General features: G+C 34.3%; 1 long non-coding RNA gene and 1 other non-coding gene across 3 annotated transcripts in view; both read left to right on the plus strand.

Annotated features, from left to right (window-relative positions):
• Nucleotides 1-12,210, plus strand: part of LOC108298813 — a 30,174-nt gene extending 17,964 nt beyond the window's left edge. Inside the window, exon 2 of one of the 2 annotated variants that reach the window (XR_001822707.2) lies at nucleotides 9,543-12,210. This is a non-coding gene — a long non-coding RNA (uncharacterized LOC108298813). The remainder of the gene's footprint in view (nucleotides 1-9,542) is intronic. The other variant, XR_001822706.2, reaches the window with a different exon arrangement.
• A 5,663-nt stretch (nucleotides 12,211-17,873) lies between these two features.
• Nucleotides 17,874-17,980, plus strand: LOC119469947. The gene has a single exon (XR_005198806.1). It is a non-coding gene; the product is annotated as a U6 spliceosomal RNA (small nuclear RNA).
• Nucleotides 17,981-19,241: the final 1,261 nt, after the last annotated feature.

Raw genomic sequence — 19,241 nt, forward strand, 5'->3', positions numbered from 1 at the left:
GTTACCTCATAAGGACTTCACTAACCCAAACCAAGATCTGTTGGATTTTTTATTTCCTTATTTTTGGCCTTGTAGCATTAAATAAATCTTCTAGGGAAAATGATGGTGTTGCATTTTAAAAAGTCATCAATAGTCTGAGGTCAGGAGTTTGAGACCAGCCTGACCAACATGGAGAAACCCTGTCTCTACTTAAAAATACAAAATTAGCCAGGCATGGTGACACATATAATCCTAGCTACTCAGGAGGCTGAGGCAGGATAATCGCTTGAACCCGAGAAGTGGAGGTTGCAGTGAGCTGAGATGGCGTCATTACACTCCTGGGTAATGAGCAAAAACTACATCTTAAAAAAAAAAGTCCTCATAATATAATAGGACCACTATATTGTTTCTAAAGAATATTATTTTTTTGTGTCTTAGCATTTTCTAATATATAAGAATTCTATAAAATTATTTAATTATATGCAAAAGAATTACATAATTTAAAAATTTTAAAATTACATTTAATTTTTTTATTGATATAAAAAATTATATAAAATAATTTCAGATAACTAGTAAATTCTTCTAATTTGTGGGTGTGAATTTTTTTTATAGGAAAAGAAGTCAGAAATTGTACTTAAAAAAATTGACTTCAGAGCTGTGAGAAACACATACCATTAAAGATTTTTTTAACGAAATTTGTCAGATTTTAAAAACAATTTTTGAACTCTTCCGAAATTTCCCATTTGAAGATTCTTCAAGTAACTTCAACATAAAAGATGAAACTGATCATTACAAAATGCAAAACTTACATTGATGTAGTTATGCTTCAGAGAAATAAAAATGTTGATTTGTTTTTAATATAAGCTATATTTAGTCTTAAAAATATAGTTAGGGCAAAGAAAAAATTGTGTGAGCTGATTAGTTTATTTTCCTTTTAGTTGCAGAAATGCATTTCTGGGGAGGGTGGTGTGGCATTAAGCTCCAAAAAAACCTGTCCATTGTGTCACATTTCTGGCTTTTATGTGATGTGTACAAATCACCATCAGTCAAATTAGAAACACGAGGTTACCATATTAGGCATTATAAATGGTGACGAAGTAGTGCAAGTAGTCACATTTTCTGCTTTTGAAATGCTTAAACTCTAACTAGTAGATAAAAAATGATAGAAAATAAGTGATTTAAAAAAGGACATAATTTAGATTCCCAAGAGAAAACAGAGGCCACTAAGAATTTAAATAAGAGGACATTATATTTACTTTTTCAGCACCTAGTACAGCTTCTTGGATATATATAAGTGCACATTACTTAAAATTATCTGGAACTTTTTTCTAGAATTTATTCAGTTAAACACTTACTGAAAGCTAAAGTGTGTATCCACCATTATACTACCCTTGAGATACTATGGCAGACTGCTTCCTTGTACATTTCATTGTGGGTTTTTCTTTTTTTTTTTTTTTTTAGTCACATATTCAGATACATAGACAGGTGTTACCTAGTACAACTAGCTAACGTGTTTGGATTATAAATTCATTTTTCAAGAGCTTACATATATATAAAGGAAGGTACAGACTGTCCTTTGCACAGTTCTCATTAGCACAATATCTGTGTAACTTTCGTTTATCTGAGCAAAGTTCAACTACCTATACAGAAGGAAGAGCTTCGTCTTGCAGACACACACATATCTGGATTTATCCCAACTTTGGCACTTATTCTGGGCAAGTTATTCAGCTTCTGAATTCAGCTTTCTCATCTGTTGCAATCAGATAATAATAATATCTGTTTTGCAAGGGAGTTGGAAATATTGTATAAAGTGATATCCATATAATTCTTTTGTTTTGAGATGGAGTCTCACTCTGTCACCCAGGCTGGAATACAATGGCATGATCTTGGCTCACAGCAGCCTCTGCCTCCCAAGTTCAAGTGATTGACGCTTCTCAGCCTCCCAGGTAGCTGGGATTACAGGCACCTGCCATCATGCCCTGCTAACTTTGATACTTCTGTGGAGATGGGGTTTCACCATGTTGGCCAGGCTTGTCTTGAACTCCTGACCTCAGGTAATCCTCCCAGCTTGGCCTCCCAAAGTGCTAGAATTACAGGCATGAGCCACCATGCCTGGTCAATATCCATATAATTTTAAAAAATAATGTTATCTGTAGGCTTTTTTCCCCTTAACTTTTATTTTAGATCCAGTGGGCATATATGCAAGTTTGCTACCTGGGTAAATTGCATGATGCTGAGGTTTGGGATACAAATGGTCCCATCATCCAGGTACTGAACATATTAAATAGTACACAGTAGTTTTTCAATCCCATGTAATTTAAAATTTCCATTTCCAAAGCTAAAAATATGATTATTTTTAGAAAACTTTATCTTGTATTTAGAGCTAAAACCAATCAAATAATATAATGCTGTTTATTGTACTATTTTAACCAAACCATGTTGTGAATATTAAGTTATGGTAGCCAGTTATATTTTCTGAAGATGATCACAACAATATCTCTTACCTCATATATTTTTTTAGAACTTGCTACCACCCATTAAGAGTTGGGGTCTAATTCTCCTATTGAATCTGAGCACATTTATGTAACCAGTAGAATGCAGCAGAAGGGATGCTGTGGGACTTTCCCAGCCTAGGTCATCAAAGGCATTGCTGCGTCCACTCTGATTGTTGGAATACCAGTCTGCTTGGAGCTCTGAGAAGTCCAAGTACCTGGAGGCTACTATGTTGTTAGGAAGTTAAGCCTTGTAGAAAGGTCCCAAGTCTCAGATATCAGATTTCAGGTCAAAAATCTAGTCTTTCCTTTCATGCCAGTCACTAGCCATATCAGATGAACTGTTGGATGATTTTGATGATGCCAGTTTCAGTCATAGAGTTACTCCCTATTACCCCTAGCCTTTGAGACTGCATCAAGGCCCTAGATTTTGTGAAGTAGAGACAAGCCATCTTCAGTGTGCCCTTTGTGAACTCCTGGTTCAGACTTTATGAGCATAATAAAATGGCTTTTGTTGTATGCCAGTAAATTTGGGGTGATTTGTTTTATAAAAATAGTAACTGAAACAATTTATAAAACTTAAAAGATACATTTTCTCAGAGAGATAGTTACTGAAATTCATCAAAGTAGGAACTACCTGCTGAATAAATGTTTACTGAATTTTTCTTTCGTTTCAAATAAAGATAGCCTAAAAAGAAGTTTGCCTAGAGAAATTTGGTTTCTTTACATGTTCTTTATTCTGACATTGTCTTGAAGAAATATTAATTGACTTCTAGCAGCCAGGAAAGAAATATGTATGTTTAATGAATGCTGTGGGTTTTAACATAGATTCATGATAAATTTTACCAGTTTGTTGAATGAAAAATGTCAGTTAGTACCTTTGAATGAATAAGGACAATTTCCGCAAAAAATTTAGTATTTGTATTAACATAGGAGCCTAACAAAACTTTGTAGGAACAAAGGAATATCTGTACTGATCTCTCCAACTGGAAATTGTTATCCCTGATACTAATTTTAATGTTAATGTATAATAGTAACATTATCGCTAATATATTTGGCAGTTGTTTTGAGTCATACCTTTCCTGTCACTTCTTAGAAGACAGTGGACTTTCTAGGTTGATCACTATTGAATAAAATTATAACCCTGTCATAAAATTACCAGAGGATTTCTGTTATGTAGTACATATTATGATTTCCTAAAATAATATAATAATTATAATGGCATTTTTTTATTAAGATTATTGCTATAGCTGGGCATGGTGGGCTCATGCCTGTAATTCTAGCATGTTGGGAAGCCGAGGTGGGAGGATGGCTTGAGCTAAGGAGGTTGAGGCCAGCCTGAGTACCGTAGAAAGACTCTGTGTCTCCAAAAAAATATTATCAGTTGGGCAGGGTAGTCAGCACTATGCCCCAGCTATCCAGTTTGCTGAAGTGGGAGGATTGCTTAAGCCTAGGAGGTTGAAGCTACAGTGAGCTGTTATTGTGTCTCTGCACTCCAAATTTCTAAATGATCATTTAGAAATGATCATTTCTAAAATAATTAGAGAAGATAACTTAGAGTGAAATGAAGTCATTGTTTTTATATAGCCCATTTTAATAAAAAATATTTCTTAATCAGGGCAGTTTGTGCCATAATTTCTAATAAAACATGTAAGTGCAAGTAACTCAAAAGTAATGTAGGTTTTCAGAGTTTACTAAATTTTCACTATAGTGAGTAGCGTGAGTATCCTAGAAGAATTTCCTGTCCTAGAGGAATTTTCAATCTAATAGTGGAACTACAAACAGCGTTTTATTTACCTAGAACTGTAAAACTAGCAAAATGAAAAATGCAGAAAAAAATACAACTATATAACATTCTACAAAAATAACCGCATAAATAGATTGCAAGCTTATTGATGAAGTTAAGTTCTGGGATTTAACCACTAGTTATAGAGTTTGAACTGCTTGACCCACATAGGACAGGTTGATTACATTCATATAAGCACCCTTACATTTTATGAAATCTTAACTCTTCTAAAGTGAGGTACGTAAGTGATATGGGATTATAATTAATTTGTAATGAATTATAATTAACCTGGAATGAAAGAGGTGTATCTAGTGGATAGATGTGTGAATAACTGATGAATAGGCACAGAATTTCAATGTCATTGCAACCTGGAGAGCCATACTGGAAGCAAAGGCCATGTGTATGAATAGGTGTGACTACATGTAAAAGTAACAAATTAAGGTAAAAGTTAGGTGTGTAACATTTTTGAAATTTAGTTTGGAATTTTCATTAAATAGAATAGTTTCTAACTAGTTTCTTTTTAAATATTAGAAATATTTCTAATTATCCAAGTACTGCCTGAATTGCCTTTGAAATAGTACACACATGCACCCTGAACAGTTGCTTTTTTGCTCAGATATTTCTTTTTCAGATCATGCATATAAATGTATATTCACAAAACATATTTAGTATTTATGTACATTCCTGTTAGATCTTGCCTCTATAGAACTTAGTCATGGAAACTAATTTAACAAAGTTGCCATTCACATTAGCTTCATATTCTTTTTAATTTTCAATTTTTTATTGAGACCAAGTAATAATTATGAAGGTAGTGATAAATGATTAAACTTTAAATACTTTTTCTAAGCTCCCAGTTTTCTTATGTTTTTCTTTCTTGTTTATATCTTAACAGCAAGCATCTATAGCAGCAGTAGCAATGAAGAGAGGCATGATTTTTTTTTTTTTCATATTGTTAGAAGTCAGTGAAATTGGGAATAACTGGAGAATTAGATTACAATACAGTAGTCCTCCCTTTACAGGGATCAAGAGACATGATTTTTATACTTAAACTTTTTTAGCTTGCTAAGAAATAATTTTAATGGTGATTGATTATGTGATAATTATACAAGGTAGCTCTTTTACTGTAGATATGTCACCTACACATGAACATAGGACAACTTATTTAAATCTCAGGAATGACAAAATTCTAAAATATGTTGAAATAAATTTAACAATAAAGAAATTATATAAAAATAGAAAATTTCATGTTTGTCAGGTATAAACAAAATATGGGAGCCTAGAAAAGGAAGGTTTCCTGCAGAAATACAGAAGACTTCATGTAGGACTTGGCATATTAGTTGACTTTGCCAAGTAAGTAGCCATGCTATATGTGGAAAATGCACAACAGAAAGGAATTTTAGATAAGAATTTAATTCTCAGAATTGTAAAAATGAAAATGTGCTTTAAAAAAAGCCAATAACATAGTGGGACTGACACACATGATGTTGTGTGAGAAAGTACGACGTAATGGGAGATGAGGGTATAATGAAGTTGTAAAAGTTTCTGACTGGTTTAGGACCAGCTCTGTAAGCAGAAGAAAAGTGGGAAACTGAAATACAACAAAGTAAAACAGAAAATATTATAATTTTTAAACACAGACCTTTCGACTTGACAGACTAACAGAAACTATTATTGCTACTTCATTTGATGAGCTTTTAAAAATAGCTTCATTCAGTCAGATACTAAGCCATTTAGATAAGTAAAACATAATATTCATGAGAGTTTGCTATTATTTTCAGCTGCTAAGCCAGGTGCCCCAGATTGACTTAATGCCATTCATTTTGAGATAAACTTGAAATTCTTCCATTCATGCATCGGCTGTATATTCTAGGTACTTGAAAACCTCATTAACATAGAAATAATTTTTTTTTTTAAGATTTGATGTGGATAATGATGCTAGTAAAGCCTTTTACTAGATAGGTGAAAATTATAGATTTAGAAAAAAAATTGAGTGACATTTGAAGGGAGGTAAAATGTCTTGAACTTTTACAAGCACATTTAGTAGTTCTTATCGTGTGCTTGTCTCCTGTCGGTTTTATAATCAACAGTGGTATAATTGTCCAAAGATAACAAACACTTATCTATCTATATACCCACGTATTACTTACTAGCATATAGTTAAGTGATGGAATTGATTAACATTTAAAAATATGATGTTTTAGATTCAATAACCTTGAAAATAAAGCTACCATTTCTGAATAATATTGTGAGGAAGATAAACTGAAAAAATGCCACCACAAATAACATGAAGAATTTCATAACTTCTTAGTTTAACATGACACTGTCTTGAGATTGGTTCTTTGGGACAATCCTTTGTTCACAGTCAAGTATGTTCTTTGATGATGATGATGATGATCTTAAGTACTTTTAAGTCAAATTATTTGAACATTAAAACAGCATCACTTTCCTCATTAGTTTTTCTTAGATTGATGATAAGAAAAGAGAAACTGATAGCTAAAAATTTAGGTCTTATTAAAACTCTTCCATTACATTAAGTACTTACAGACCAGTAAATTATTTGTTTCTGGTTTATAGAAGAGAGGTTGGAGCATAAAGAGCCTCTGGCGCCTAAATGAAGGAAAAAAAAAAAAAAGGCTTTGCAAAATTTGAAAGCTTTAGTGGGGAAGTGTAGATGTTTGTGTGTTTTTAACAGGGACTTTTGAGAAATGCTAGGAATGACAGCTGTTCAGGGTTACCAGAAGTTGCATCAGGCTTTATCCAAATGTAACAAGTCCTAAAATGTGGCAATTTTTCATATTGATAGGGAGATAAAGCAAGGGTCTGTCCGACTGAATAAAAGAAGGAAGGAAAGAAGGAAAGATCATACTATCCTAATATTCTGAAGGGCATGCATATATTAGGAAGAGAAGAGGGCTCTGTGTACAACTGGGTCACACTAATATTAAAGAGGCAGATAGAGAAGGAAGATCTGTTGAAGAAGACCAAAAACAAATGTTCAGACTGATGTTTCTAAGTTAAGAGGTGTTTTAGAGATGTAAAAACAGTCTATTGCTACAGAGATATCACAAAGGAGGTTTGAGAAAAATTTATTGGCTTCATCAAGATACCGTTTAAGACCTTTGACAGAGGAATTTTGATAAGCTTTTAGTGAACTTGGTTAGATCAGGTTTTAAGGAGTGATTAAGTGTGTAGGAAGTGGGAGACTCAGAATTAATGACCAAGTAAACTTTGCTTTAACCCTTTGAAGATGTCACTTATTCTTTCACTAGACAAGCTAGACCATATGTTGATGTACAGGGAAGAAGTGGTTTTAAGAAAAAACTTTATTTGTTAATATTCCTCCATTTCTGTCTCTACTTACTGCCTCATTACAAGCCAGAAGCTGACACATTTTCATTAGAACAATTTCAATGTTTTTAAGGAAATATAAAATACAGATCTCTGGATTTACACAGAAAGTAATTTGCATGCTAAGGATTTACTACTGAAATTTGCTGTCATGGTTTGACGGAGTGCAAAAATAATATCCTCTGTTTCTTACCCAAGTTTAGAACCACTGGAGGTAAAAGCAGATGAGTTGTCTGCTAGACTTTAAAATATCTGCTTAAAATCGATAAAGTCTAGAGTTAAGGCCTCTATTTGTATAGCCACGATGGGATTACGAATATTTTGTTACTGAATTATACATATTTACTCATTTTGTTACTGGTACACCTGGACAGCCACAGGTGTGGAAGAACAGAAAATTCTTGTCCCTTCCTTAAGAACAGGAATGCAGAAGGGCTGAGCCATACATGTCCAGTAGTCCTTCTCAGCCTTAATCAGATAAATCTTTCCTCTTCTGGAGAATGGAAACATTCTTTGATATTGTTTCAGCTTCTGCAGAGAAACTAACCTTTAAGGAACTACTAGGTGTCCAGTTTTAGCTCTCAATGAATATCCACAATATCTGAAAAGGCTATATATATTGTATATATTGAGACTAAGTTTTTTTCATCTGTTCAAACCAAAACAGCACATTAACCAAGATTGAATACAGAAGTAGATACGAGAGTCCAGTTATCTTTTGTTGAACCACGTTATTAAGATTCATTTTTTTTTTTTTAAAAGAGACAAGGTCTTGCTCTGATGCCCAGGCTGGAGTGCAGTGGAGCAGTCCTAGCTCACTGTAGCCTGAAACTTTTTAGACTTAAGTGATTCTCCCACTGCAGCCTCCCAAGTAGCTGGGAATACAGGCATATGCCACCAGATGCAGTTAATTTATTTTTATTTCTCATGGAGTTGAGGACTCCCTTTGTTCCCCAGGCTGGTATCAAACATCTGGCCTCAAGTGATCCTTCCACCTTTGCCTCCCAAAGTGATAGGATTACAGGCATGAGCCGCCAGGCCTGGATGAGATTTCATTTCTGAAATGAGATTTCTGTTTTAAATTCTGAAAATTTAAAACAGTGCCATTTTTCTTACTAAATTTTTTTGTTTGGAAATAATAGCTTTTTTCATTAAAATGCTAATTATGTTAATATGCAATAGGTTTATAACTGTTACATTTAAATAAATTACTAAATAAATTGAAAAAAGTCTCAGTTTTGATTTTTTAATATGTTAAATGTCTATAGGAATAATATAAATGAAAGCTCTTTGGGATTCTTAATAACTTTTAATAGTGTAGAGAGGTTTTGAGAATCTGTGGTCTAGAGGAATTCACATATAATTTAGAAAGAAAGCAAGGCTTTATATAATCCAAAATATGCATATTAGGGCTTAAAGCAGTACTTCAATATGAAGTATTTTTCAAATGACAGTATTAAGGTAAGTTTTGTAGTTATCATGCTTTGTATTATTTGGAATCATATTATTTTGGAATTTTTCTAAATCGTCATTTTTTATTTTATGTCTTTAATGTACAACAGAGGAAGTCAACAATGAAATAAAATATTTGCAAAACTATATATTTTTGTGAACATTTAATTTTTTCAAACCATAGTTGCTTTCCTGAACAAGCTCGATACTTTGTAAGAATATAGAAAAAAGATGTTCTTTGATAATCTTTGGAATATTCCTGATATCTTACATGTAACAATATTTCATATCTGAGTTAAGTGAACAAAGTATATTTTAAATTTTTTTAATAGTACTGTCTAATGCCATTTTGGAATGTATGTAGAGGTTAATTTGCTATTATATAAAGCTCTTCAGTTTAATGATAACTGTTTATCCTTTTATCATGTAACATATGGTGGTCAAAATGTTGGTGAGTTTCTGATTTTTCTTTTTTTTTCTTTAAGCAGATAATCTCAGTGATACCTTAAAGAAGCTGAAGATAACAGCTGTTGACAGGACTGAGGATAGTTTAGAAGGATGCTTGGATTGTCTGCTTCAAGCCCTGGCTCAAAATAGTAAGTTTCATTATGTTTACTCAAATTCCAAACGAGAAAATCAAATTCAGTAGTCATTCAGAAACTGGCGTGTAGTTAAGCACATAACTTTGTATTCATATAACTTGAATTCTTTTGAATCATATCCCTGAATACTGAGATTGTTTTACATGTTCCATCCTCCTACCCACCCTCCACGCCCCCCCAGGATCCTCAAAGCCAAATTGATAGGCAAAGAAAGGAGGAATTGATGGGTGGTGATGACATTAATACCAGTCCCAGAGAGAGGCCGTTGTTTGTTCCTAACAGTAAAGCATCATAGTTGTTTTTCTTAACACCTACATTTGTGCTTTAAAAATAGACTGTTTTATATGTAGGGACAGTGGGGAAGGAGAGAGAAGAGAAACAGAGGGGAGCTTAAAACATTTAACATTTTTTGAGATATTATCATATTTTAAAATAATTGTACTTTAAAATAATATGTATGCATAGATTTGGAAAGAACCATTAGTAGTCATCAAAAGTCTTTTGAAGTTGAGATAAGATTTTATCTTTAATGTGGTAAATAATGCTAGAGATAGAAACTGCACAATTCTTCTTTGACACATTGTATTGCATTTTATTTATCTTATTTCTATTCACTAATTTCTGTATTATCACCATTAATAGATCGGTATAGAGTGATTTTCATTTGTTATCTTAATTGTGCTTGGTTGTGCTATGGTTTGTTCTGTACTTGTTTTTAATTATGCTGTTGTCCTATCCTGAGACTAATTATGCAGCTAACAAAGAATTGAGAGGCAAGTGTATATTGTTACGGTTTTAATTGTAGTGTTTCAACACTTGTTGATATATGTGTTTTTTAATTTTTAGTAAATCTTGACTAGAAAAATCTAAAATGATTGCAGTGCTCTTCATCAAAAAAGTGCATTTTAGAGCTAGCTTTTAAAATTCTTTTTCAGTAATTATTTTGAGATTATAACTCTGTCAAGCTGTTTAATCTTGGAGATAACAGAGAAGGGATTTGAAACAAGGAGTTTAACCAGAGCATCTGGATAAGGCTCAAAATGGAAAAGAAAAAAGACAGGGAAGGAGAGTGTCAAAGACTGCTATCCGTTTTAATAGACACATGTGGCTATTTAGATTTAATACAAATAAGTAAAATTGAAAAGTAAGTTCCTTAGTCTCACTTCTCAGTAGCTATATTTGGCAGATGACCACCCTCTTGGGGATCACAGATATAAAATATTCCCATGATCATAGAAAATTCTTATGGATAGCACTGATCTAGAAATTAGAAAGAACCACACAATGACCTGATTTTTTTTGTTTACATGTGCCACAATGGGCAGCTTTCCACAGTAACATAATTAGCCTAAGTAAATTAAGTATCTCAGGTATGTTTTTTTGAACAGCTGTTTTATGATAACCTTTGTCTGTTTTCAGTGACCCTTTTTTTTCTCTGTTAGAAAACAGTAAACTTTGAAATAGACCATTTGTTTTAGAAACTGAAGAACATGTGAAGGGTCATATTCTTGGTCATCTGTAGAAGGTTGCCCATTGTCTCCTAGAAAGACTGGAAGACACAGATGAAGTTGAAGGGAAATGAAGAAGAAAGGGAGCAAAAGTTTATACCTTTTTAAAGAAAAGATTCAAAAAATATTGACAAGTTTATAATTAGTGGATTACATTTCAGCCCCATTGTGAGCTTATTCAGTATACCTTTTGTTGAAAATGGTCTTGAAATTGTATATCACAAAATGTTAAGACCATGTAACCACAAGTTGTTGAAACAATAAACTCTCACAAATTTAACTAGTGACAACCCAGGAAGGGAACGAACAAAAGGAATGTCTTGTTAATCAAACAAAATTTATAAATGTTCTCATGCCTAAGACTGCTAACAAAAAAGAATTTGACATTAGAAGAAGGAGTTCATGCAGATATCCAGTCTTTGATTTAGGAATTATATCTGTCATTGGATTTCTTACTGTATGTTTAATACTGGGCTGGGGATTATAGCCACTGTCTAGTCTTTCCTCCAGCCCTATGAGATAGGTGTTATTATCACCATTTAAAGGATGAGGTAACAGATTAATAAGCTTACTTGCCTTGCTCTGGAAGAAGCCAGAGTTTGGATTTGAATTCTTGGTTTACAAAATAAAAAATTATAATCTGAGTAAAGTGAAGCTTTTTGTTGAGTTTATGTAATGTGAAACTGTTCCAAGAAGCTAGATTTTAATATTTTCTTAAATGTTTGCTTTTTAAAAAAAAAAAAAAGCTTCCAAATTTTTATTAAAGTAGATAAGCCTGTTTTACTTGAACTATAAAGTGATATATGTATTTCATAAACATTTATTGATATACTTTATAAAGTGAGAATTTGGCTTTTTAACAAGAAAAAGTAAAATATATTAGTAAGATGTTAATTTTCTATAATTCTTCCTTGAATAAGGTGATTGGACCATTGCTACTTCTGTCCTCCTAAATGTAAAATTATAAAACATTTAACTTAGAAGAATCTGTACTTGCTTTTATAAAAACAAAAAAAACCAGAGAGCTTCAAGTTTCATAATTCTTCCTTAGTGTCAGGTGTTTTAACTAAAAATAATCACGGTTTGCACCTGAGCAGGAAAGAAAGATTTCTCCATTCTATACAAATATAAGATGGTAATGTATATAATGGAAATATAAACAAAATTTTATTTTGCATTCTACTACCCTGTTACTGGAAAGGTTATTTCTGAAAGGAACAAAATAATAATGCTTTTGAAACTTTTACACTGTGTGAATTTAGTGCATTTGAATTGCATATTATAAATGACTGTAATCTGAAATTAGAATTTTTACTTTGATGTATGGCTTTAGAGTGATTTTCTTTTTTTACCATTGGCAATATTTCTCTCTGTAACGTTTATAGTATATGTGTCATTTTTAAGAGACAAGAAGATTTGAATACTTACTAGATTTTGTGAAAACATTTTGTTTAAGCAAGCATTTTGCGTAAATCTTTGATTTAAATTAATGTAAAGTCATTCATTCACTCATATAAATACATCAGATCTCAGTTTAAAAATGTTTTTAGTAAATGTGTGAAGGATACCAGCCAAGAAATCAGCTTCTGTTTATTTTGGTCTCTTTTGATTCAGATTATAGTTAGAATATTCTCAGTAAATGCTTATTTAATTGTAGTATGGTTACTCTTTTATGCTTATTTGGAAATGTAAAACAATAGGCCACCTATTTTCATCCCTAAACATTAAGGCATGAATTGTCTTTGGAGAATATGGCATCTAAATCACCTTGCAAGAGAAACTAGTAGTTTAAAGGCCCAAAGACAAGAAAAATTAACATTCTATTTGTAATAAAAATTCTATTTATTTTATCCCATTCTGAGGATGAGGACCATTTTGTGTCGCTAGGTGTACCATAAAGTGATACCATACAGCTTTAAACTCTCTTCCTGAAGAGTTATCTTCCTTTGTCTTACTCTCTTTCTCTCTTTTTTTTTTTTATATTTAGCTTAGTTTCTTGCTTGATGGCAATTCCCATTTCATAGGACAGTCACATAATTATTTTTTATAGAACAACTCTGTGAGATACTGTGTGTTTACTTGTCTTTAAAGAAAAAAAGCATTTAATTTCTAGTTCCAAATCACTAACCTTCTATCATAATATTCAGTCACATGTTGAATTCTTTATTTTCTACCCCTAAGGAATTTGCTAGCCCTTGTTCTTTATTTCATTTGCTGTATTGATTTTTGGCTCCCTTCAACAATCCTAAGCATACGTAATTATAGGCACACTTCATTTTATTGCGCTTTAGTTTTTGCACATCACAAATACTGTATTTTTTACATATTGAATGTTTATGGCAACCTTGAGTTGAACAAGACTTTTGGTGCCATTTTTCCAACAGCATGTGCTTTGTGTCTTTGTGTTACATTTTGGTAATTCTTGTAATGTTTCCAACATTATTATTATATCTGCTGTGGTAATCTGTGATTAGTTATCTTTGATGTTACTATTGTGATTGTTTTGGGGTGCCATGAACCATGCCCATATATGATGGTGAACTTAATTGATAAATATTGTGTCTGACTGCCCTACCAACTAGCTATGCTGCACCCCTTACACCCTGTCTCTATTCCTCTCCTTAGGCCTCCCTGTTCCCTAAGGCACAATGTTTAATTTAGGCTAACTAGTAATCCTACAGTGGCCTGTTTAAGTATTCTAGTGAAAGGAAGAGTCATATCTCTCTCACTTTATATCACAAACTAGAAATGATGAAGCTTTCTGAGGAAGGCATGACGAAAGCAGAGGCAGGTTGAAAGCAAAGATAGGCTAAAAGCTAGGCTTCTTGAGCCAGTTAGCCAAGTTGTGAATGCAGGGGAAAAGTTCTTGAAGGAAATTAAAAGTGCTTCTCCAGTGAACACATGAATGATAACAAAGCAAAACAGCCTTATTGCTGATAGGAAGAAAGTTTGAATGGTCTGGATAGATCAAACTAGCCACAACATTCCATTAAGCCATGTCCTAATCCAGAGCAGTGTCCTGATGGTCTTCAGTTCTGAGAAGGCTGAGAGGTGAGGAAACTGCAGAAGAAAAAGTTGGATGCTAGCAGAGGTTGGTTCATGAGGTTTAAGGAAAGAAGTTATGTTCACAACACTAAAAGTGAAAGATGAAGCAGCAGCTGCTGATGGAGAAGCTGAAGCAGGTTACCCACAAGATCTAGCTAAGATCGTTGATGAAGGAGGGTATACTAAATAACAGATTTTCAATATAGACGAAACAGCTTGATATTGGAAGAGATGCCAGCTAAGACTTTTATAACTATGGTGTAGAGGTCAATGCCCGGCTTCAAAGGACAGGCTGACTCTTGTTAGGCGCCAATGCAGCTGGTGACTTTAAGTTGAAGCCAGCATTCATTTACCATTCTGAAAATCCTAGGGCCCTTAAGAATGATGCTAAATTCCTCTACCTGTTCTTTGAAAAAGGAATAACAAAGCCTGGACGACAGCACATCTATTTACAGCATGGTTTACTGAATGTTTTAAGCCTACTGTTGAGACATACTGCTCAGAAAAAAAGATTTGTTTCAAAATATTACTGCTCATTGACAGTGCACCTGGTCACTCAAGACCTCTGACAAAGAGGTACACAAGGGCAAATGTTATTTTTGTCCCTGTTAACGCAACATCCATGGATAAAGGAATAATTTCTGAGTCTTAATATTATACATTTCATAAGGCTATAGCTGCCATAGATAGTGATTTCCTTCCAGTGGATTTGGGCAAACTAAATTGAAAACCTTCTGGAAAGGATTCACCATTCTAGATGCCATTAAGAATATTCGTGATTCATGGAAGGAGGTCAAAATATCAGCATTAACAGGAATTTGGAAGAAGTTAATTCCCTCTCTTATGGATGACTGAGCAGTTCAAAACCAGTGGAGGAAGTAACTGTAGATGTGGTAGAAATAGCAAGAGAACTAAAATTAGAAGTTGCACCTCAAGATGTGACCGAATTGCTGTAATTTCATGATAAAACTTGAACAGATGAGAGGTCGCTTATTATGGATGAGCAAAGAAAGTGTTTTTTTGAGATCGAATCTACTCCTGGTGAAGATGCTATGAACATTGAAATGACAACAAAGAATTCAGAATATTATATAAACTTAATTAATAAAGCATTGACAGGGTTTGAAAGAATTGACTACAGGTTTTTTTGTTTGTTTGTTTGTTTGTTTCCTTTTTGTGGAGAATAGGGTCTTGCTATACTGCCCAGGCAGGTCTCGAACTCCTGGGCTCAAGCTGTCCTCCCGCCTCTGTCTCCCTAAGAGCTGGGATTACAGGCGTGAGCCACAGCGCCCGGCTGACTTCAGGTTTTAAAGAAGTTCTATAGGTGAAGTGCTATCAAACACCATTGTATGCTGCAGATATCTTTTGTGAAAATAAGAGTCAATCAGCATGATAAACTTTATCTTATTTTAAGAAGTTGACATAGACACCCTAACCTTCAGCAACCAGCACCCTGATTAGGTGGTGGTTAGCCAGCAACCTTCAGCATTGAGGAAAGACCCTCCAGCAGCAAAAAGATTATGACTTACTGAAGGGTCAGATAATCTCTAGCATTTTTTAGCAATAAAATATTTTAAAGCAAGCTATGTACATTGTTTCTTTAGACATAATGCTATTGCAGACTTAATAGACTACAGTACAGTATAAACATAACCTTTTTTTTTTTTTTCTGGAGGCAGAGTCTTGTTCTGTCACCCAGGCTGGAGTGCAGTGGCACGATCTCGGGTCACTGCAGCCTCTACCTCCCATATTCAAACGATTCTTCTGCCTCAGCCACCCAGGTAGCTGGTATTATAGACACCTGCCACTACGCCCGGCTAATTTTATGTGGTTTTAGTAGAGACAGGGTTTCCCCATGTTGGCCAGGCTGGTCTTGAACTCCTAACCTCAGGTGATCCACCTGCCTTGGCCTCCCAAAGTGCTGGCATTACAGGTGTGAGCCACCACACCCAGCCTGTAAGCATAACTTTTATATCTATTGGGAAACAAACAAACAAAAAAAAGGTGTGATTTGTTTTATAGTTATATTCACTGTATTGAAGTGATTTAGAACCAACTTGCAATATCTCTGAGGTATGCCTTTATGTGTACAAGGTGCTAATCTAGATTACTCCGTGAATCTTCTCTAACAGTAAAAAGTTTTGTTGTCATTTCCTTTATGCGTTTACTATTTTTGAACAGACTCACTATGAGGTAGCAAAGTTACTTCCTAAGTGTAAGAGACTTCTTATTATCAATTGTTTTCAGTATCTGCAATCTCTGAACATACTCCTGCTGTTTTAGTAGAGATGAAAAACATTATTTTACTTTATTCTTTCATAGTAGTATCTTGACTAGATTTTTACCATTTTATCTAGAGTTAGTCAAATGTTCCACAAAGTAATATGTTTCTTTCACAAGCTGAATTCATTATTATTGTTATTATTTTTTACCTCCTTTGCTTTTTTTCATAGTGTTTGCCTCTTTGTTTGTTTGTTTGTTTGAGACGGAGTTTCGCTCCTGTTACCCAGGCTGGAGTGCAATGGCGCATTCTCGGCTCACCGCAATCTCCGCCTCCTGGGTTCAGGCAATTCTCCTGCCTCAGCCTCCTGAGTAGCTGGGATTACAGGCATGCGCCACCATGCCCAGCTAATTTTTTGTATTTTTAGTAGAGACGGAGTTTCACCATGTTGACCAGGATGGTCTTGATCTCCTGACCTCGTGATCCACCCGCCTCGGCCCCCTAAAGTGCTGGGATTACAGGCGTGAGTTGTTTGCCTCTTCTAGTGAATTGTTCATGAGGGCTTAGCACTGGTGCTCATTATGAACTACCGAAGATTCAGTTTTTTACCAAAGGTAGCATTTGAAGAATAGAGGAGATTCTCAACTAAAGCATCAATTAAAAAGACGTTGACAATTCCTGATGAGTTGAGACTCCTGGATTTCCATAGGATGGTTGTGGCCTCCTAAATCTGTATCTTTACATGCATTCTCTAAAAGTCCACACAGATCAACAAAGAGATAAAATAAAACCAATTAACCGTAATCTGTGTCTTCAGCATAACCAGCAGACACACTTCAAATTGTTACAGAGATAAATAAATAACCAAATATAGCCTACACAACTTCAGAGACCACTGCAGGGAGAGTTAAAACTGCAGAGACTACATGGACAAGAGGAGAGGGAAATGGGGAGCCAGGAGCCGAACAGTAATAGCACACAATGAAAATTACCTTTAGAAAGAAAAATTCCTACACTAGTAGGAAAATAGTGTGATCTGGTCTTAGATTAGATTCTAACATTGGCTACTCAAAAGTACATGGGATTCCGGGTGACAGGTCAGAAAAGTACCACTTTGGGGATGGAGTTGTTCCCCTTTAATACCTGGTGGTGAAAAGAAAGAAGCAAGAGGGAGAAATGAAGTGTTCTGTAGAAATAAGAAAACCACAAAATCAGAAGACAAACTAATCACCCCACTTTGGCCTCAGTTCAGAAGAGGGAGCATTTGAACTAAAAATCCTAGATACTTATTCCAAATTGTTGCCCTTACTGTGTATAATTTTTATTGCTGGTGAAGGAAAATAAAAAATTATACACTGAACAGGAAATTTCATATAAGATACATACAAAGAAGAAAGCAGAAAATAAGAATCAAAACATTTTAGCTATTAAAAATTTTCCATGCTCGCTTTGGCAGCATATATACTAAAATTGGAATGATACAGAGAAGATTAGCATGGCCCCTGTGCAAGGATGACATGCAAATTTGTGAAGCGTTCCATATTTTTTTTTTAAGAAAAAAAAATTTCCAGCTAAGCCATTCATGAGGCAGTTATCATTAACAAAACACCATGACCTGTATTAAATATTCTTAAATAAGCCTTTGGAGATAAGAAGAGAAGAAACCTTCAAGTTATACATTCGGAAACGTAGAACCAAAGTAAACACCAGGAAGAAGTGTAATTAGAGTTGACCAGAAGAAATTGAAGAAAATGACAAAATTCTTGTAAAAATTAAGACTAAATTTCAAGGTGCCCAAGGAAGACTAGAGGTGATTGGAAATTTAATAAAGGGCATTGAGGAAAGAGATGAAAACAGGCAAATGAGAAGATAAAGGATCAGAGAAAAGATTATAATACAGAAGATATTCAAAAAGATTCAACATACATTCAACTGGAATTTTTAAGAAGGAAAACAAATGGTGAAACAGAGGTAGTATTTAAAAATATAAACTTTCTGTAAGTAAAGGAAGACCAGAATCTGTTTATTGAAAGGACCTACTATATGCTTGTGAAAATTGACCTGAAACAGTCAACTCAAAGACATAGTGTAGGAAAACTTTTATACTTTAAAGAGAAAAACAAATACAGAGATAAAAATCCTCAAGGTCTCCATGCAAAAATAATATTTAAAACGAAAGAAAGGCCAGGCATGGTGATCCATTCCTGTAATCTCAGTGTCTTTGGGAGGCCAACGTGGGTGGATCAGTTGAGGTCAGGAGACCACCCTGGCCACTATGGTGAAACCACACCTCTACTAAAAATGAAAAACTTAGCTGAATGTGGCTGTGCACTCCTGTAATCCTAGCTACTTGGGAGGCTGAGGCACGAGAATCGCTTGAGCCTGGGAGGTGGAGGTTGCAATGAGCAGAGATTGCACAGCTGCACTTCAGCCTGGGCAGTAGAGTGAGACGCCGTCTCAAAAAGAAAAAGGAAAGAAAGTCAGATTGGCATCAGACTTCCACAGAGCAATACAGAGTTTAATGGTAGGGAAGTAACTGAAGGAATAAGAACTTTATATTGAACCAAGTTGTCCAGCAAAAATCAAAGCTATAGAAAAATCCTGTTAAACATAGAAAAACCTAGGGAATACTGTACTCTTAGCCTTCCAGAAGCAGCTTCTAAAATTTGCACTGTTTAATACAGTAGTCATTCTTCAACATGGCTGTTGAGCATTTGAAATGAAGCTAGTCTAAATTCAGATGTGCTGTAAGTCTAAAAAGCATACCAGTTTCAAAGACTTAGTACAAATTAAAAAATGTAAAGCGGA

The sequence above is a fragment of the Cebus imitator genome, unplaced genomic scaffold, assembly GCF_001604975.1.
Source record: "Cebus imitator isolate Cc_AM_T3 unplaced genomic scaffold, Cebus_imitator-1.0 Scaffold1102, whole genome shotgun sequence".
In the NCBI taxonomy this organism is placed as follows: Eukaryota; Metazoa; Chordata; class Mammalia; order Primates; family Cebidae; genus Cebus; species Cebus imitator.